Below are 22,174 nucleotides of genomic sequence, written 5' to 3' on the forward strand. Positions count from 1 at the left end.
AAAAAAAAAAATGTATGTAAGAATTGCATTATAGTATATAAATTTTTACATTATTTTAGAAAGTAAATCGTCAGAAAAAATTAAAAAATAAACATTTATGTAATTTTTCTATAGCAGTGAAAATATAAGTACCTACGTAATAACGACATTTGGATAAATGGATTAAAAAACTGAATAAAATAAGAATAAAAAAGATCTCAGTGTTTTTTTTTTAAATTTCAAAGAACAAATTTTTTTTTGTGACGCTGTTCAAAGCATGTTTTGTCTTTTTGGCACATGCATAGACCCCCACTGCACGTTTCGCACATACATCTTGTTCTATGAGGTTTCTTCCTTGTGCTACAAAATGTACACTGCTTGGATTTAAATTTCACTGGTATATGTCCAGAGTTATTTAGTTTCTTTTCATCTGGCACATGAAATTTGTGGTTTTTTATGTTAATGGGGGGAGGGCTTGGTCTTTTTGGCTTTGTACGGATCGTTCGTTTCCCACTCATACTTATTTTATTCGTATTTCGTCCTAAAATATTCAGAAAATATTTTTAATTTAAATAAAACTTTTAAGCAATTTCTATTTTTAATTATAGCAAAGTATATTTACGTTAAATTTAAAGCACACGAAATAATTTATAAAATCACAGTACTAGCTTGGGGAGCAAGTGTGTTGATGTCAGAGAAAGGTATTTGGAAAAGAAAGACCTTTTTACTGGGCAGTTGCATGTATTGTTTAGTAATAAAATAACTCTGTGATTTCAAAACCCCTTATCTATATCCGGGTAAAAATAAACATTTCTATTTGAGAAGCAAGCAAACGCCATTGTGAAGAGCAGTGGTTTCAAGGCGCAACCACAGAGCCTCTAGAGCATTGTGACGGGTGCACTCCAACTGCGCTAATGAAAATCCCCCCCCCGGGTCGAGCTGGAGTCCAACTGCGCCAATCAAAATTTCTTCCCCCTGCTGCCTACAGGCTTACAATTTAACTTTTCGAAGCCAATTGTAGCCAAGAGGAAAATAAAAATAAATAAATAGAATTACATATCACAAGAACAAGTAAAAAATATCTAACAAGCAGGCTAATTAACTTGAATAACAGTAATAAATGCAAGAGCTAACAAAGAAAATAAAAGGTATTGGTAAACATACATATTAGCATTACAAACATCTTTCATTTATGATAATAATATCATAAATTAAATAATTATAAAGCATACAAATTATATTTTTAATAAATTACATCAATAATAGTCAAGATGTCTGAACTAGACTGGAAAATTTAATAGAGTGCAAAAAATTATTCCATATCAAAGTGTGCTAGAAATATTTTTTGTTAATTAAAGTAATCATGTAAATGTTTGCAGAAATTAATAGTTAAATTTAAAAAGAAAGCTTAGCATGAAATCTATTATAACAACATTACTATGCGTTTGGATCACTGACGTATAAATTGTAAATAAATTTAAATTATTATGCTAAGAAGTTTTTCTAAAATTTATCTAGAAGAAAAGAATTAGATAAACAGTACTGCAACTTAATATAATCAGTCAGGCCTCTCAATAAATAAATAAAAGCATGGGCGTTTTCGTGGTTTTCCCCATGTGTAACGTGTATACGAGCCAGTTTCCCTTAGAAAGTCATCCACGAAGGCATCCCTCCCCTTAGGCAATTAGCCTTCGTGTGCTTTGCCATAATTAAATAAATACACACAATAAATAAAAGCTTATTTTTTAATCAAAAACTAAAAATTAGGATGCAAAAGTTTGTGTAATATACTTGGAAATATCTGAACATATAATTAGTTAGAAACACAATTAAATTAATAACAAGCTAATTAACAGTAAGATTAAGCTTAATTTCATTCAATCTAAAACAAGCAATCGATCAGGAGCTCCGCATAACTGAAGTTTTAATGCTATTTTACGTAGATTTGCGTATAAAATAAAAGTTGCACTTGTGAAACAAGTGAATAATGTACTGATAGTCAACAGGAATTAAAATACAGTGGTTAAAAATATAACTACTTGTCAGAAGGTGTGCAAAGTTGCCATGGGTAGAGAAATTGAATGACTATAGAAAACTCATAAAATTAAGCGCTACAGTGTGAAAAGAAAATTCTGGAATAAACACGTTAAGAAAATTAGATGGAGAAATAATCCTTAATTTATTGATATCCATATAAACTCTATGCTTTTGGAAAAATGTTACATATAATTTGCACCGAGGTATCAATCACCGAAACTGAGTTAATTTCTTTCCTTATTTTTTCTCATTAGAGGGATTTGTAAAAAGTAATGCTAAGGTAAAGGTGAAAATTTTTTCAATATTTTTAAAGAATAAATTTAGAAAAGTATTTTTAATTTATGAACTGAAATTTTTACGCTACGTTTTTGTACAGTAAATAAGTACAAAAAAAGAAAGAGCTGGGTGATCACTGGGACTAGAAACTCGGGTCGAATTACCAATGTTTAGTGACTTTTCCACAAGACCTTTTGAAATTAGGCTGAACAATATATTAAAGAAAATAGAAGATACAGCACACGTAAGAACAAAAGTGGGCTGAATTAGAGATTGACATGTTTGGTGAATGAGTTAAACTTACCTGTATGCCATTATGAAATATTAGGAATGTAGCATAAAAGCATGAGTGAAGAAGGCAATGGCAATCTAAATCATTGTAATCTATATGTATATCATTATCAGTATCTGCTATTAATTTCAATACTGCTGAAAAAATTATAAATGAATTATATTATAAATCACATGAACTCGTTGCATTATAAATTACAACAGTTAGAAATATTATTAGCGTGATTTAGCGACCATCTTTGTTAACAAATAATTTCAAGTAATTAATTTTACAAATCATTCAGCCTGAAACTAGGTTGGAAAATAAGCTACATGCTGAAGATTAAGCTTTGCCAAAGGTGTTAGAAACATCTTCTGTTAACTACAGTTGTGATGCAAGAATTTGCAAAAATTATCATTTAAATATAAATGGGCGTGAATACAAAGTATATAAATTCTACATACATGAAAACTTGAGTACAGTGCAACAATATGTGATAAAGGAATGGATTAAAAGGGAAATGAAAATCCCAGGATATAAATATAAGGGAGTTTATTTATTTTTATTTATTTATTTTTAATTATGAAAATTCTGCTGACGCTCATAATTATTAATTTATTAATTAAATGTGTATTAGAAATTAAATGTATGCAAAAGTACATCAGGTGGAAAACAGAATAAATATTTAAACGTTTCTAGTATTAAAATATGGAATTTGTAACAAAGTTAAATAACTTTAAAATAACTTCAATGATTTAAAATGGAAAGCTTAATACGGGAATATATTGCAATAATATAAGTGTGAATTTAGAACGACTTAAGAAGTCCAATTTTTAGATTTAATAAAGATAATTGTTATAATTAAATTAGAACTGTTTACCTAAAATGGTAAATTTGAAAGTTAAAACCATTCTGCTATCTAAGAAGATTTGTTAATATTTATCTAGACAAGAAACTTATTTAAGGTGAGCTAAAAATCCGATATTTGATACGTTGATTATGTATCAGTTTTGTGTATGTCATTAATCTATCAATTTTACTATTCAAAACTGATATATATATATATATATATATAGATATATATATATATATACACTGACTACCAATAAGTATTTGGACACCTATGCAAATGACGATATCTGCGGTCCTAAGGTATGTCACGGACTCCGCCGGTATATATCGTGTAGGAAACAGGCTTTAGTCGCATGCAAGATGCCTCGCAGTTCGGAGCTCTCTGATTTCGAGAAAGGTATAATTATCGGGTATCAGAAATGTGGCCGATCCTTAAGGGACATATCTAGCGAGCTGAAGTACCCAAAATCGACAGTGGCCAATGTGATTAAGGTGTTAGAAACATCTTCTTAGATAGCAGAAGATGTTTAGATAGCAGAAGATAGCAGAAGAAGTGGAAGGTGAGCGGTGATTGTCGGAATGTGCCCCGAGTCGGCAGAACAACGAAACTGGGAGATAGAGACCAACGAGTGCTGTCCAGAGAAATTTGGAAGAACCGCACACAACCGATGGCCCGCATCCGCGAGGAGTTTTAACAGGCATCCGGGAGTATTGTTTCTATGAATACCATCCGTAAGGAAGCACATCTGCTTGGTTTTCATGGTCGTGCTGCTGCCCATAAGCCTTTGATCACAAAGGTCTAACCGCGCTGCTCGGTTAATGTGGCGCAAAGCACATCGAAATTGGACGGTAGATCAGTGGAAACGGTTTCTTTGGAGTGACGAATCCAGGTTCACCCTTTACCGTTCGGATGGCAGGGTCTGGGTCTGGCGTCTACCTGGAGAACGTCTCCTACCAGAATGCATTGTGCCAACACTCAAGTTCGGCGGAGGTGGAATTATGGTTTGGGGGTGTTTCTCCTGGTATGGGCTGGGACCCTTGGTCCCCATTCATGGTAAGCTCAACTCAGATGCCTACTGCACTATTTAGGATGACAATGTGCTTCCTACGTTGTGGCAGTTTTACGGGTTGGACTCTTGTTACTTTCAGGACGACAATGCCAATTGTCATGTTTCGACGTTAACCAAGGCTTGGTATGGTACCAATGGAGTTTATCGAATGGACTGGCCTGCCCAGAGTCCAGACCTGAACCCTATCGAGAACCTCTGGAACAAGTTGCATCGCCGAATTCAGGGGTGCACTACCCGTGCAAAATCGGTGAAAGAACTTCTATGTCTTCTCCAAGTCGAGTGGAAGAAAATACCACTAGCTGTCATACAAAGACTTGTGGAAAGTATGCCCCGGAGGGTCCACGCTGTAATTACCTCTCGTGGAGGCTCTACTAACTATTGATTTTGAATAAAGTTAGTTTTTCTTTTCTATCACAAGTGTCCAAATACTTATTGGTTGTCAGTGTATATCAGCGACTAAAATCTACAACTTGGAAAGTTTTTAATTCTTACAAAGAATAAAAAAGATCTGGGTCGTCATTTCTTTAAGCATCATAAAACTTTAAAATGAGTGTAAAAGAAATTTATTTTTTAGCCCACGCCAGACTTTAAATTAATATTTGTTTTACATGCACAATTTTTGCAATATTGATAAACGAAAATAAAGGCTTGCAGTCTCAATAGAATGTCCAATTAATGGCGATAAACGACTTTTTGTAGCACTCACTCTTCTTGGAAATAAATGGGGGACAGGAAACGTCGCGCAGTTCGTGGATTAGAAAAGAGGGGACGGGGATTTTCGACCAAATTTGGCGCAGTTCTTACCCTGCCATTGTGACACAATGCTCTAGTGGGGCAGAGGTCGCGCCCTGAAACCACATAGCAAATGCCATACATATAGAGGGGTTTTTTTTTATATATGCAGTTTAATTACTGCAATTTTTTATTGCTTATGATAGAAATCATGATGTGCAATGACAAACTTTTGAAATTTAAAGTTGTTTATATTAATAAAAGGAAGTTATTTTGTCTCATCGAAAACGAATTTTAAAAGGCATCCGATCTGAAGTATTAATACCTAAAACATATACGATTGTACAGTCATTTTTTGTTATTTAGATGTAAAAGATCAGTAATCAATTCATTTTCATTCAAAAATTTCGGAAAAAAGAGGAGAAAAAAAAATTCGGAAAATGGTGGTTTCAGGGCGCGACCACCGCGCGTCAAAGGGTTAAAGTTTAACTAAAATATTGAAGGTGTTCTGAAATTTCCGGGGTTTTGCAATCACATAGCATGATTCGCACATTACAAAAGACTTCAAATTTTGTCAATGCAGAGCAACCATGGAAATACAATTATTTCTGTCCATGAAGTCTCTACCATGAACATCTCAAATATTAAAAAACATTGAAAATATAATGATATTGCATACGCTTCATGCCAAAAAAATAGCAGTCAGTATTTCTTCATATTATAAAACTGATCAATTTACATGATTTCACACTATTCTAACTGTTAAGTCCTGTAACGGTAAAAACTGTCAGCCTACTAATTATCTCGTCGTTACTGCTAGATAGAACAACACAAACTGAGAAAATGGTTTAAAATAAACGTTCTATTTGTTGATCAACCTGAAGATTACACGATCTAGTAACAGTAAGAGAAAATAAAATTTCCGCAGTGTGTGAGAAATTGAGAACACGTGCCTCCCTTAATCTTTCTCGCATCAATTACGGCTAAGAAATCTCAAGTTGATTTAAGAAATTCGGTAGCATGAAGGAATGATAAAGTGACAGTCAGAAATAGCTGCTGAAGACCCCTTTCCTCGAACTCAAGAACATTGCGCTTGTATACATTAGCTATCAAGAGGCTCAAGATAAACAAAATCTAAAGCAAGTGAAGTCCTTCATATCCGGTGTTCGGTTTATCTTAGGAGATCCGATAATATACAATATGTTGGGAGCCGACGATAGTAGAAGAGAAATAATAATCAAAATAGTACGATAATTGGTTTATTAACAAACATCTTATATCCTCTATATTATTTTAAGTGGTAATAACAATGGAAATAAATCAGTATTTAATTCTTCACGTAGACGTTTAATTTGGAGGTTCACACAATGTTCAAAAATTCTTTTGGACTTTCATTTCGATCTATGGAACTCCTTGAGGATTTACATTGAACTGCGCGGTTCCAAGGAATAGTGCTTGAAAAGCACTGACAAAGATATATATATAAAGTATTTTCTTCCTACCTGGCGTCGCTTGGTCTGTGTATATCCCAAAGGCAACTTTACAGGGGCAAAGCCAAGTCTGGTTTATTCTTTTGCGCATGCGCTTCGATGATCTACGAATCCACACATCTTACCGCTTCGTGAAGCGCCATACTGAATTGGTGTTTTGACATCGAAAGTTATACGTCGGCTGTTTTCAGGGATGAATTCATCAAAGATGATCGACGAAGAAAATTCCAAATGTAAACGGTATGTAAAATTGTTAATTCTCACTATAATGCATAAAATGTCTTCTAATTGTTAGCATCACATCACGTTAAAATACAGTTCCTAATTTATAATGATTTGTAAACAATGGCAATTTAATAGTCGCGAAATGCTCTTACATTTTCAACTTGTAAAAGAAGTCAAAGGTATTGGAGGCTATTCCCATATTAAAACATTTTTTCAGTAAAGCAGATTCATGTCCCCCCCCAAAAAAAAAGTAGAAATAAGCCTTGTTTTGAGGGAAATTTCATTTGTGAAATCTCATTTCTGATGCCCTTTTATTCTATCTAAGACTTTTTTACGACGACATGTTTTCATTCGCTGCTTAAAACTTTTAAGTTTAGGTTATTCGAGTCTCATTAGGAACTTATTTTAATTAATCTATTATGCATTATACACTCTTAGACAAAACACAAATTGGTATGCATACAGGTTTCGACCAAAAATGCAAAATTTTCCATTTTGGCTGCCAATGAATGAACGGTTATCGCTACAGCGCATCTGATCTGTGCAACTGGCAGGATATTTAAGAGGAAAAATTATGATTCCAGGTCATAAATTCTTCACGAATTTCATTCCGTGTACTCTGGTAGACAGTAACTATGCCTCGCATACAGGTGAGCGAACGACATGCGCAGATGTCAGAATTTGAGAGAGGTCATGTAGTTGGGCTCAAAGAAGCCGGTTGGTCTTATCGGCGAATAGCTCGACATTTGAGCAGGAGCGATGCCACTGTTAGACGATGTTGGCAGGAATGGGTGAACCATGGCCGCACACAGCACGTGAATTAATAGGAATGAATTAATGGGAGTCGAGTTGTTAGGTTCATACCCACATAGTGAAATTAATAAAAAAAAGATACTCGCTTATTATTGTGGATCACTTTTTGAAGTGGGTAGAAATAATTTCCTTCAAAAGAGCATCAGCTGAAATCCTATCTGATTCTTTTCTAATAAATATATCTTAAAATACGGTGCACTATTTAGGGTTATCTCATACAATGATCCCCAGTTTATTAACCAAATTTTCGAAAATCTACATGCAGGGCTTGGCATACGTCATTTAGAGAGAGTCCCTGATCGGCCACAATTGAATATTGCAGAACGCGTAAACAGGAATATCGTTAAAATTATTCCTAGCTATGTGAAAGCTTACCAGCGACGCTGGGATGATTCCGTCAACGAATTGGCTTTTGCCCTAAACACAGCCAAACAATGCACTACCGGAAAACGTCAGCAGAATTATTTTGGGAGTGGAAGATAATTACCCCCTCGGATAAATTGTTTTTCGTCCAAGAACGGGAGGCAGAATTTAAATTAACAGATATTCAGTATTTGATTAATGAGGCAGTAGCAAATTTGGATATCGCAAAAACAAAGGCAGGAACTCTATGGTAGGAAAATAATGATTTCGATTTTTCGCCCTAAACTGGGGACAAAGTTCTTAAGACATTTTCCTGCGCCACGCAAGAAAAAGTGACTAAATTCTGTCCTATATTTGAGGGCCGTTCATTATACAAAGAATATGTGGTACCGTATGTAACGGCAAGAATATTACAATAAATGTGGACCAAGTGAAAAAATATTGATATACGCGCTGATATACCAATGTTTAAAGATATTTTGCAGGAATCAATTTCTAACAGAAAGGAAGCACAAGCGCCAAAGGCAAGAGATGAGCTCCGTCGGCGAGAATTGTGATTTCAAAAAAGGAAAGAAAGGAGGCCAGAGTATACGAAACAAAAGTGAAAAGGTGCAAGCATGAAGAGCCCAAAGGAAACATTGTGAACAAACTGAGGCCAGCACGAAAGCAGAACGATAAACGAAAGCAGAATGGGACGACCTATGAGATGCAGCGAGTGGGTGACGGGCAAACAACGCCAGCCAAGGAATCAGCGCTTCGTACTGCAAGTGTCGAGACAGGATGTTATCGATCGGTTGGCAGAGCAGATTCCATGATGAAAGCGGCCGTTTAGGGAAGAACCTCCCCAGCGCAAAAAACTGCTTCGGAAGTCCTTCGACGAACCAGGACAGCATTTCCTGGACAGGGCAGAGAGCTTTGATGACCAGATTCCAGTAGCCGCCTAGCAACTACAAGCCTTGGTCAACGCCAGAAGAAGGTGTCGTAGGAAAAAGGAACAGCGTACAAACTAAATGCACCCATGAAACAAGGAGGGCAGTGTATGATAGCATCGACGACTGAGGATCCAGCAGATTAGCAATTTTTTCTCCTGGAAGCAATTCGTCTAAAAGAGAATGTCTGACTTCAATAAACAAAAGATAAGTGGATATTACTCTACTTTAGTTTTATTATAATTCTAATTTGGAAGTTTGCTGGAAAATTTCTTTTGCTTGTTGCTTCGACCGGGGACTTTTTTTAAAATTTGTGTTGAGCAAGACGCTGTAATTATTTCTATTAGAGTACTTTAAGTAAAAATAAGAACGAGAGGTTCACGTTTCTGCTCAGAGGTTTAGTTTAAAAAACTTTGACCTGTTTCCAGCTAAACCAATTTCGTTTCTCTTTGAACTAGAAAATATTCTTGAATATAAATGATTTGAAATTGTTTGCAGTAAATTCAAGTAAAGTCATTGCAAAGGTTTTGTAAAATATGTGTTAAAACTAAAAGTATATTTGTGCATACTTGTAAAACGGAAGTAAATATGTATGTATGAAAGAGTTAAGGTTAAGCTAATAGTATAATTTATGTTAAAAGTTAAAAATTAGTTTGAGAATGCAGAAATTTCATCTAAGGCTGTCCGCCCAATACTAATTTTTCAGAAAAATTAACACCTCATGGCTGATAAATGAATGTAGGATGTATTTCTGAGGTCTAGTTTGTCTAAATTCTAAAGTAGGCTGTGGGATAGACAGTAGTGTGGAACACACTTTACATGAACACACGCTCTCATATCAGTACACTTTGCTAGAGAGTAGGAGGGGGAAGATTTGAAATTTGGAAAGAATGTGATGAGTAAAATTCCCCCATGTGATATTAAATGGAAGTAATTATGATTGCGTAAAACTTTCGAAAGTTACATAGATATATTAAATGTTTTCGACCTTTTCTAAACTATTTTCTACCAGAGATCTGAAAGGAGACAAAAGGAAACATTTTTAAGAAGAATGCTGTGTGTGTAATGAAAACAGACAGTTCTTCTGTAAATACATTAAATTAATCTTAAGATTCAAAATTTATGAAAGTGGATTCAGGGTTAGAACTGGAATTTAATTATCTTTATCAAGGTCGTTAAATACTACTTATAGACGGTACTTAAATTTGGCGAGGAAACATTTATGGTTTCATTTATTTTTACTTTAAAGTATTTTAATTTGTTATCCTTTTCTATCTTCTCTTATAACCCTTGCATTTCCTCGCCTGTATGTAAATTAGTTAGGGTGAACGAGTGTATTTAAACAGATGTAGCGAAAAGTTTAGTCAGAGCGTTGTTTTGGTACTGTGATCCCACGTTGTTATTTCTTACAGCTTCGCAATCTTTCCACCGAATTATTAACCTACTGGTGTAGATTCCAAATCAGCTTGTTAGATTGAACTGAACTGAGTAGTCTTGCACTACTCGTACCTTTTAATTTTAGTGCTACGTATCCTTTAAGTTTCTCACCGCAAGTGGTCGGTAACTGTAAGCACGTTTGTTCAGTTCAGTTCAATTCAGTTATCTGATTTAGACAGCATTTAGCAGCCCACTGCTTTAACTGCCTGTCATGGTATTGCCCTAAGGCTTGGAAAAATGAGAATAAGGCGGTAACCGCCGCGCCTGTATAGGCGGAGCTAGAATAGTACATGAGTACACAATGAAATTTAGAATTTAGAAGTGCATCTGGGAAACTGTTAGAGCTGGCAACAAAATATGAAAATATATTAAGTTATGTAGTAAACTAGTGATGAACAATCATAATTAAATCACTAATACTTTGAATTTCATAATTTAAATCAAATGGCACTTGCCAGGCTGAACTGCAATGAGTTCTACCCAGTGGGTGTGGCTTGAAACGTCGTAGGTCGGCGGCAGTTACGACAGGAGTCACCCTCCCGTAAACTGACCTCGGCCAATGTTTCTTGAAAGTTCACACTCCGGTGGAAAAAGAAATCAGTACTTGCAGGTAAGCACAGTCAAATAATAAAGTGAAAATGAAGAATTCACACTTGAAGACACACAATACTTGTAAAGCATAGTAAATTAAATGTATACACAATGAAACAGCAAGAGAACACTTGATCAACCAACAGACAGTGGTTTTAGTCTTGTACTCTGTAGCTGTTATTCTCAAACGCGAAGTGGTGAATTTCTCTATATACACAATATGTACACAAAAGCAGATACCTATGAGCTAAGCCATTACCCATTTGGGTGTCGCAAAGTCAATCATAAGTAGTAGAAAACAAATTGAACATAAAAAATATAAAAAGCTACCAAAGAGCAATGCCATTATCCATTAGGATGTCGCAATGTTCATCTGAGGTAGTTGAAAATACGAAGAATAAGTGAGCTTTAAGTCCGATGCTGTGGGATATTGTACAGTCTCATATAATAAAATTGTTTATATACACTATTTACAATTCACCACTTCACATTATGGAAGATGCTTCTGGGCCTTTTTGCAGCACATTCCAGGGTAGGATCATAATTAATTAGCTCCCTTATATGGTCATATCTTGAGTTAGCTATTTTTTGAAAGAAATTGTGGCTTGTAGTGAGTATCTCATCAGGAACGGGCCGGATCTTCAATTCTTTATGAATCTGTAAGTTTCTGACAAACCACGGCGCATTGATGACATCGCGTAGAATATTATTTTGAAAAATTTGTAGTCTTCTTCTGTAGGTTTTATAAACGGTGGCCCAAACAGGGATAACGTACAGAAGTATCGGACGAATAAGTGTAATATATATTTTCTTTTTAATTCTCACATTTAACTTGGATTTTCTGCCAATCAAGGGTTGAAGAGCAATTTTTGCGACAGTCGCTTTTCTGAGTGCATATTCGGAATGTTCTTTAAAGAGCAATTGTGAATCAAAATAGATACCTAAATATTTAGTGCTGTTAACCCCAGGAACTTCTTGATTATTAATTTTAATGTTCACTTCAACTGGGGTGAATTTTCGATGTCGGCGAAAAAGTAGAATGTTGCTTTAAGAGGGATTAATGCTGAGTCTCCATGATTTAAGGTAATGCACAACGTGATTCACTGCAATTTCAAGCTTATCAACAGCAAGTTGTGGTTTCATTGATCTGGTCAATATCGCTGTATCATCAGCAAACTTAACTATTTTTGAATTAAGTGGGACGGGCATGTCATTTGTATAAATGTAAAAAAGACTGGGTCCAAGAACACTTCCTTGTGGAATTCCGTTTTTGATATATTTCTTCGTAGAATAAGTGTTGTTAATTTTTACTTGAAAGGTACGTTTTCTCAGATAACGTTTTAGAAGTTTAATGAAGTTAATTGGCAGATGAGCAAGGTGTAGCTTGTAAATTAAACCATCATGCCACACCTTGTCAAATGCTTTTTCTAAGTCTAAAAAACAACTTGCAATTGTATTCTTTTTAACGAACGAATGAGCTAACGAACGAATATACTCTGTTACATTAAGCAGTTGATGAACAGTACTGTGTCCAGTTCTGAAGCCGAATTGTTCACTATTTATGATATTTTTATCTTGAAGGTGCTTTGTAAGTCTTCTTTGTATGACCCTTTCGAAAACTTTGCCCAGCCCAGGAAGCAAACTAATTGGACGGTATGAGTTAAGCTCTCTTGGATTTTTCTCCGGTTTAAGGAAAGTAACAATATTTGCATGTTTCCACTGCTGTGGAAAATAGTTTAACCTGAGACACGCATTTATGATATTAGTTGTTAGGACAATGTAGCTTTTAGGCAGAATTTTTAGAATTTTATTTGAAATCCCGTCGAAACCCGGAGCTTTTCTGATTTTTAGATTTTTGATTATGTCATAAATTTCATTAGGTGAGGTGGGATTAATATGCTCATTACCAATACGGTCCGAGAGGTGAATATTAAAATTATAAACATTCTCTTCTATTTCCTCATTGTAATAATTGTTGTTAGTAAAAGTATTTTGCAGATGGAGCACGTTTGTCCGTGCTGTCTGCAAAATATAGTTGTCATGTATCTGGCTGCGGGCAGCCAATCAGCTGCCTACCAGAGTCCAGCAAGTGAGAGAAACGGGAGTTGCATGTTAGCCTCAGAAGCATGGTGGTAGATTTCGCTATGTTGTAGGAGAGAGGTATTGCTCCGAGTATACTATTATTCTTTGAACGTTAATTTTAATAAATGTTTGTTTCGTTTTTTAATGGTGCCTTACTGAACCGTGAAGCCATTACAGCACGCTCTCTTTCGAGAACCAGAGAGAACGAAGGTGAATGAATTTTGAGAAAAAGGTGAGAAATTTTTGTTGTAAATTTAAGGAAAATTTCTTATAAATATGTTTAAGGGAGTAGTTAAAAGTGATTTGATTTCAGTGTTGAAGGAACTCGGTGAAGAAGCCGATTCTAGTTTAAAAGTTGTAGAATTAAAAGATAAGCTTTAAGTTCTAAAGAATATTTGAAAGATAAAGATTCAGTTATTGAATTTCTTAATACTACGGTTGAAGAAAGGAAAAAGTCAGAAGAAATTGTGAAACTGCGTTTGATGCAAATCGAAAGTAACAACGTAGAAAATACACTTTCATTAGACAAGCTTTTGAAAGCTGTACAGGCATTATCGATTTCTGTACCTAAAAGGGGTGAAGCATGGAACTTATTTTTTGATTCAATAGAAAGGGCTTTTAAGCATAAGAGCCATACCAAATGAGTTTAAGTCTGAAATTTTACTTAAACTGATAGGTGATAAATCTTCTAATATTCTAGTATATATTAAAGATGATGATTTGAAAGATTATGAAAAAATTAAATCATTAATCCTTAAGGAATATGAACCATCGCCAATTATATGTTTAAAAAATTTTCGCCAAGCTCTAAGGTTGATGAGGGAAACTCATTTGCAGTTCGCCTCTCGTTTAAGATCATGTTGGATCCATTATTGTAAAAGTAGAAACATCAATGATTTTGAGTCTTTAATTAACTTAATTTCTGACAAACGTTTTCAAACACTGGATAGTGATTTAGCGTGCCATGTTGCAGTTCGACAAGGTGAAAGTTGGCTACGTCCACAAGAACTAGCGAAGGAATGCAACACTTATTTTATCGCAAAAGGTAAATCTTTTGATGACATAAGAGGTGAAAAACGCATTAATTTTCGTGATTCATGCAACAAAATCTCTAAATATATTCCACCAGCGCTAAGAAAAGAATTAGTGATAAATAAACAGAAACATTCGTTTAAACCGCGTGAATGTTACGTGTGTAGTAGCAGTTTACATTTGGCTAAGGATTGCCCGAACAGGCGAAATAAATTTGAGTAATAACATAAGTCCAATAAACAGAACGATAATTTTCCGGTCAAACCGAAAGTTAACACTTCAGGTAAACCGAAAGACAATGCGATTGTTACAAATGTACGTAAATTCTAAACATTTACAAAAACGCGAGTGTTCCGAAAGAAAACTTCGTTGGAAAAGATTACTATTTACATTGCAGGGAAGCAAGTAGAAGCTATAAAAGATTTAGGTACGGAAATACCAATTTTGATCATTACATTAATTCCTGATTTAAAATCATTTTTAAGTTCTGCATTTGGCGACGTCATAGAGGCAACGTTAGCAACTATTCCCATTTATTACAAAAAAACAAACAGTTGTCTATATTCGCGCGTAGAAGCTCTTTTCGCGTTGACAGATAAGCTCAATGTTCAGTGTTTAATTACACCAGATGTATGGGATCGCATATTTGAGGACGAGAATGAATCAACAGTCTTCCCTGAGACGAAACCGGAAACTCGTAAACAAAAACAACTTGAGGTTGGCGCCGTTGAACTGTCAAATGTAAATCTTCTTTATAGCTCAGTTGCGAATCAGAATGATGAAAGATTAAACAGTTATGGAATCGAATAAATTTAAGGTCGATCAGAGAAACTGCCAAACATTAATAAATTCTTTTAAGGACGCAGAATTAGGGAAGAATAAATTCTTTTTACCGGACGAATTATTAATTCATAAAGAAAAACTAGGTGGGGAAAACATACAGCAGTTAGTTTTGCTCGAGAATTATCGAAAGTCCTTCAATTAGCTTATTTAGGTGTGAGGAAAACTAAAGAAAGAATTAAACTTTCATTTTATTGGCCGAACATATCCAAAGATGTAGAAAATTATTGTAGAGCATGCGAAAGATGTCAATTACTAGTAAAATGTCCAGAAAGACAATCGGATAAAATTCCGATTACTCCTATTGTTCGCGCGCCATAACCCTTTCATACAGTAAATATAGATATTATTGGTGAAATTTCCCCGCCTTCAGGAAGGACACATAAATATTGTTTGTGTTTGATAGATAATCATTCAAAATGGCCGGAAGTCATACCTTTAAAAAGTCTTTCCGCTAAAGCTACTTGTGACGCTCTTTTAGATATTTTTATGAGAACCGGCATTCCAGAAATAATTTTAGCGATCAAGGCATTACCTCACAATTAACTCAAGAGTTCGAAAAAAAGTTAGGAACTCATCCTTGTTTTTCGACGCCTGGTTACCCAGCATCAAACGGCTCAGTGGAAAAATGGAATCGGGTATTTAAACAAATGTTACATCATGTAATTCGCACAGATCCTGTTAAACACATACCTTATTTACTTTTTGAGTATCGTGAAGTTTCAAATTGCACTACAGATGTATCTCCATTTATGCTTATGTACGGTCGTGAAGCTAGAGGTTTCTTAGCTGTGTTAAAATCATCATGGTCCGGTGAAATACTATTACCTCTTAATCTGAGAAATTCAGCAGTTGATTATCTACAAGAATCAAAGATAAATTTAGAGAAAGCATCTGAGCTCGCTTCTTTATCTGCCGCGGTAAAACAAGAAGCTTACACATATTATTTTAACCGTCGCAAAAGAATGAAAGAATTTAAAAATGGTGATCTAGTATATTTACTTATACCAGACTCTAGTAACAAGCTATATGCTAGGTGGTCAGGTCCAGGTAAAATTGTTGAAAGAGTAAATCCTCATTCTTATAAGGTTAAATTACCCGATGGGAGTATGCGGCATGTTCATGTAAACAAAATAAGAAAATTTTCAAATGTTCGAGCACAAACTGTGGGAGTGATATTTGAAGATGATAGTAGTATTGGCCCCACTGCGGCGGCGGAAGTGACATCATGGGAAAGGGGCGTGGCCAGTATCCAGAGGGGTCTGGAACCGGAAGTGACGACACCAGCGACATCAGTAGTAGGCAGAGTAATTCGCGAGGCGGAAGTGACGTCACAGAAAAGGGGCGTGGCCTAGACAGCCGCCATGTTGGATAACATGACCGTCATCCGCCATGTTGGATCACGTGACTGTCGTCCACCATTTTGAACCACGTGGTTTTCGTCCGCCATTTTGGAACACGTGGCCTTTCATCCTCCATCTTGAATGACTCCCGCCATGTTGGATTATTTTTTAATCTAATTTTCTTTCTAACTACTTATTAAATTAATTAATTAATGTTTCTTTTAATTTAAATTATTTATTGAATTATCTTCGAATAACCGCCATTTTAAATCACGTGGTTTTATTTTTTTGCTGGAGAGCGCAGATTCAAAAATCACCAGCCAGGCCCGAACCCGCTATGCCGGGATCTGCAGCCACGCGTTTTAACCGCTGAGCCACGGTTCACTTAGGGACGAGGTATAAAAATGGGTACTTGTAAAAAAATGACAAAGCGTTCAACGTGTGTTTCACATCCCTTTTATTTATTTTTTTCTTTTTCTATGTGTTAATTTATTTTTGTTCATTTGGAGTTTTAATTTTTCTTAATGAATATTTTTAAATTAGAAAATTAATTTTTTTTTTCAATACATTTTTCTAAGTGGGTGATTTCATTTCTAATGGGAAGAATGTTTCAAAATCATTTTATTATTTGCAGCGAATGAGTTAAAAACGGTATTTTTTAAAACATTATTGGATTTTCTTAAATACATGTTGCTGCTGGCGCCATCTAGTGTACATAACATCTACTAAAGTTAACAGGATGGTTTAAAAAAATGAAGAAGTAATATATATTTTCTTTCCACGGGAAATCGAACCCGCTGTCCCCGCAAAAATGAATAAAAAGGAATTGAGGGGGACCGCATCCAGTACTTTAGGCGATACCCCACAATTCCTTGGTTGAAATGGTTCTTAATTATGTATATAAGGTTTGAAACGCCATCTTGGTTTGAACGCCATCTTACTCTGAATCCGCCATTTTGAAAGATTTGCTTTGGGGAGGATGACATCACCCATATCATGTTTGTGCATGACTTTGTTCGAAAATGGCGTCTGCCTTTTCACTCCTCCTTTGGGTAGACATCCGCATAGGCGAACGAATACGTTTCTGTGGACCAATCAGAAAGCTGAAAAATGATATCATGGTCTCTTAGCCTAGTAGAGTAATGGAAATTCACTCGTGTTGTATACTGCATAAACTTACCTACATTTCTCTGTCTTTGAAATTTTAAGCTGGAATTTACATGCATATAACTTCACTAGATAATATTTTCTGTAACTTTAAACCAATATACACAATGCTCATTCTATATAGTTTAACTGGAATACTACATTTCTTACTTTTTTACTACTAAGTTGGAGATACTCAGAACGTTTCCTTCTAATGTATTGTACTAACTATTAATGACTGTATTAACGTTTTGGCCAACTATACAAAACTTTGTTGATTCCCTTTTACACGTATTACTTTTATTCAAAGGATTAACCAAACTATGTCTGACAAATGTAATTTTTACACTTTCCATTTACACATTTACCCTTATATTTAACTTATAAAACGTATTCATGCTGTATTTCCGATTCCTTTTTCCCGTAATAAATACAGACTTACACATGTTTCTTTATTGTAAGACCTACTGACTTTAAACAAATCTTATAAGGAGCAATAAATTTTCATGGTATGAAGCCCACTCAAACCAATGCATGGAGCATTTCTACCCAGTTAAGTTTAGATACGTACCAATAGTACTTCATTTCTTCTTATTTTACTCTACAGACATTTATACATATATACTATTCAGAACACCCTTTTATTCAGTAAGATTCATTTATACTACTAACACAAATTTTGCTAACTCTTTGAAATATTTTACAAAAATATCTTGTATTTTCTTGCACACATCCTACTTAAATCACCAAACATACACTGAACCTTAATTTTTCCTTCATGTCAAAACGTCACAGAAAAGGGGCGTCTAGGCCACGCCCCTTTTCTGTATCGTCACTTCCGGTTCCAGGCCCCTCTGGATACTGGCCACGCCCCTTTTCCATGACGTCACTTCCGCCGCCGCAGTGAGCCCAATACTACTGATGATTCTGAGTTTGGATAAATTCATCCAACTCCAAATAAAGTGGATTGCGTAGCAACTAGAAGGGACATCGATGTGGATATTAGTCATTTAGAGGGTAGCAAACAAAAGGAATTACACGAGCTTTTACTCAAGCACATCGCGTTATTTTCTGGTGAGATCCAAATAGCTAACGTTGGTGAACACAGAATTCGGTTTTTACCTGGAGCTGAAAGAAAAAGACCATATATCTATAAGATCCCAGAATTTTTTAAACCTGGAGTAGATAAAAAGATCGAGGAATTAGAGAGCTTTGGTCTTATTGAGCCAAGTGAAGCTGAAACAGCATACCCAGTCGTATGTGTTGCCAAGAAAGACGGAAGTATGCGTATATGTATTGATTTCAGATTGTTGAATCAAGTAACCAAGCCTGTTGATTTTCCGATGGAGAATGTGACTAATCTAATCAATAAAATTGGACACGCGAATATTATCACCAGTTTAGATGATTTGAAAGGTTACTGGGAAATACCTTTAGAAGAAGAAAGCCGTGATTTAACTTCATTCAAGACACATCGTTTTCAATAACGTTAGAAGGTGATGCCTTTTGGATTAAAAAATGCAGCTTCTACTTTTCAGCGAGTGATGAATGATGCCTTAAGAAAACATAGTGATTTTTGCAAAGCATATATTGATGATATATTGCTATCTTTTCACCAGATTCGAATTCGCATCTCAAACATTTAGATGCTGTGCTAACTACATTAAGTGATCTCAGATTTACGGTGAACGTAAAGAAATGTGTTTTTGCACGTTCGGAGATAAAGTATTTAGGACATATAATAGGAGCTAGAAGATATCAACCTGATCCCGAAAAATTACAAGCCATCGAAATTATAAAAAGTCCTAAAACAAAGACTGCTGTAAAGAGTGCATTAGACTTATTCAACTAGTATCGTAATTACATAAAGAATTATGCAGAAATAGCTCGCCCATTGACGGAGCTTACGTAAAAGAAAATTCCTGAGATAATTCCATGGACTGATGTTGAGGAATCAGCATTTCAAGAATTGAAACGTCGACTGTGTGAAGCACCAAAACTGTACACTCCAGAACCAGAAAAACCTTACTCCATACAGTGTGATGCTACATGGTGTTGGTGCTTGCTTGTCACAACGAGACAGCAAAGGCAGTTTGCATCCTATCAGCTTTGCCAGTCAAAAACTTTCGAAAACTCAGCAGAACTGGTCAACTATTGAACGCGAGGCTTATGCCGTTGTGTGGTCATTAAAAAAGTTCGAGTGTTGGGTGTTTGGATCGAATATCGAGCTGATCACAGACCATAATCCATTATTATATTTGCATAAGTCGGCTTCGCATTCTGCCAAATTACAGAGATGGGCAGTGGCACTTCAGCGTTATAGTATTCATATTTCTCATTGCCCTGGTGCACAATTAAAAAATGCAGATAGTCTTTCAAGACTAGTTGGAGAATGAAGTAGGTGTGAACTAAGTATGAACTAATATGTTTAAAACTTTGCATTAGTTATTTTTCTTTGTTCCGGAATTGTACGAGAACTACTTTCCATCTGTTTAAAAAAAAATACTGGTTTCCATTTAATGTTGCATTATAATATTGTGTTTTGAAATAGTATTGCATATTATGTTTTATAACAAAACTCCGGTATTGTACCAAGGCGTCTATTAACTTGTTGTGAGATGAATGTTTATTTTTTTCAAGTATTTCAAAGTATGTTATTACGTCTATACGTGTTCATATATGTTGAATTAATTTGGTTAAGAAAAATATAAAGAGATATTAGGCAAGTATTGGTATTAGGTTTGTAAAAGTGTTTATATATGTCATTTCAGTACTTAATTGTTTATTTCAATGTGAGAAGATTTAAATATTATTAAGTGTATTAATTATTAAGCATTGGTATGTGGAGTATACAATTTAAGTTTGTGAATTCATTTGTTAGTTCAGTTTTCAGATTCTGCTTCGCTTTAGCGTAGCACAATCTTACCGGGGGCTGTCATGTATCTGGCTGCGGGCAGCCAATCAGCTGCCTGCCAGAGTCCAGCAAGTGAGAGAAGCGGGAGTTGCATGTTAGCCTCAGAGGAGAATGGTGGTAGAGTTCGCTATGTTGTAGGAGCGAGGTACTGCTCCGAATTTACTATTATTCTTTGAACGTTAATTTTAATAAATGTTTGTTTCGTTTTTTTTTATGGTGCCTTACTGAACCGTGAAGCCATTACAATAGTGTTTAGTGAAAAGTTCTCTTACAGCCCTCCCCTGTTATGTTTATCTTTAAATCGTTTCAAGATGTCGCAAGATTAACATTTAAGTAGATCTAGTTACATTGAAAGATAGATAAGAAAACTAGATCCCACAACTGCATAAATACATTCCACACCAAAATATTTGTATGAGTTTTTACATTGCACAAGTTTAAATTTCTTTTTTTACACTTCGTTACGCTTATTTTTTACTCTCTTGTACGAAGTAAAAAGGAAGTATTTCAATCGCGAAAAGTTTCAGACATCATATTTCAACGAAAATATCCATTTTTACCGCTATCGAATGCAACTTAACGATATTTTTGCGTGACATCTGTTCGTAAGGACAGAATAAAGGACTCTTTTCCCCCAAAAAAAATATAAAACTAATTTAAAATAAATTCTGAAGAGAATTTTTCGTGGCCTCTGTGCGTGCGTACGTATTTACGTATCTCGAATAACGCAAAAACGAATAGCCTCATAACGTTGAAATTTTGTATGTAGGACTGCTATAACATGTAGATGTGCACCTCGTATTTTGGTTGCAATTGCCCGCACCAAAATTTTATAAATATACGTATATATATATATATATCCACTCTGTTACTCGGCTCAGTGATCCCAGTTTCTTTACTCTTATATGTTTGTAAATTGTGCATTTTTTGCTTTAAAAATGATTGGATTATGTTGTTCTTATTTTCGTGTTAAGGTTTTTATGCCTTTAGTAAAGCTATATGCAATATTTGTAGGATTATCAACAATTTAAAAGTTGTTTAAGTGCGGCTAAATCTAATTATTTTTGCCATAGCGGCCATATTTGTTTACATTTGAAACTTGGCAGAATAGTGATTTGTTGCCAATCTGGAGAGACTAAGCTCCGCAACAACAAAGATAACGCCTTCTTTTATAATTGCGAATTAAATCATGCTTAATCAATTCTGGAATTTATTCAAGGAAATAAGTGTTTAAGATTTACTTCGTCATTTTTAATATAGATAGTTTGAGGTTTTATGTATTTTAGCCTTGTACAGAAGTGAGGACTGAATTAATTAAATGAGAAATATTGAATCATCTGTGAAATTCTGTATCTTTTTTGTTTGTTTGTTTGTTTGTTTAATTTTTTTTATAAATCGTTTTAGATTTATTACAATAGCTGAATAGAACATGTGGCAACGATTAGATAATTCTTTAGATGATATAAATTTTGTGCATTCTGAGTTATAAAATCATTAAATAAATTTTCTGCATTCTGAGTTAAAAAATTATTACTATGGATCCGATCATCTTGAATTCTGGTGAGTATTCTGTCATCTAGCGTTTGCTTGGTTTAATCTACGGTTCCCAACATGGAGGAAAATGTCACGGATTTACTTAAGACTCCTTTACCGTCCACTGAGGCCATAAGGAAAAGGATCTATGATTTAAACATGGATCACCTCACTAAGTTCACAAGTGCGTTTAAAACTAGAGATGATTCCGAGGAGAGT

At 35.0% G+C, this 22,174-nt stretch overlaps 1 long non-coding RNA gene across 1 annotated transcript in view; it reads left to right on the forward strand.

The window, feature by feature from the left end:
• The first annotated feature begins 6,543 nt into the window (after window positions 1–6,543).
• The window catches only part of LOC146995353 (uncharacterized), a 97,460-nt gene continuing 81,829 nt past the window's right edge, over window positions 6,544–22,174 (forward strand). The window contains exon 1 of the long non-coding RNA XR_015042985.1: window positions 6,544–6,947. This is a non-coding gene — a long non-coding RNA (uncharacterized LOC146995353). The remainder of the gene's footprint in view (window positions 6,948–22,174) is intronic.

Source organism: Stegodyphus dumicola, chromosome 9 (genome assembly GCF_044657685.1).
Source record: "Stegodyphus dumicola isolate Sdum_Otavi_A_Nest chromosome 9, ASM4465768v1".
Taxonomy (NCBI): domain Eukaryota; kingdom Metazoa; phylum Arthropoda; class Arachnida; order Araneae; family Eresidae; genus Stegodyphus; species Stegodyphus dumicola.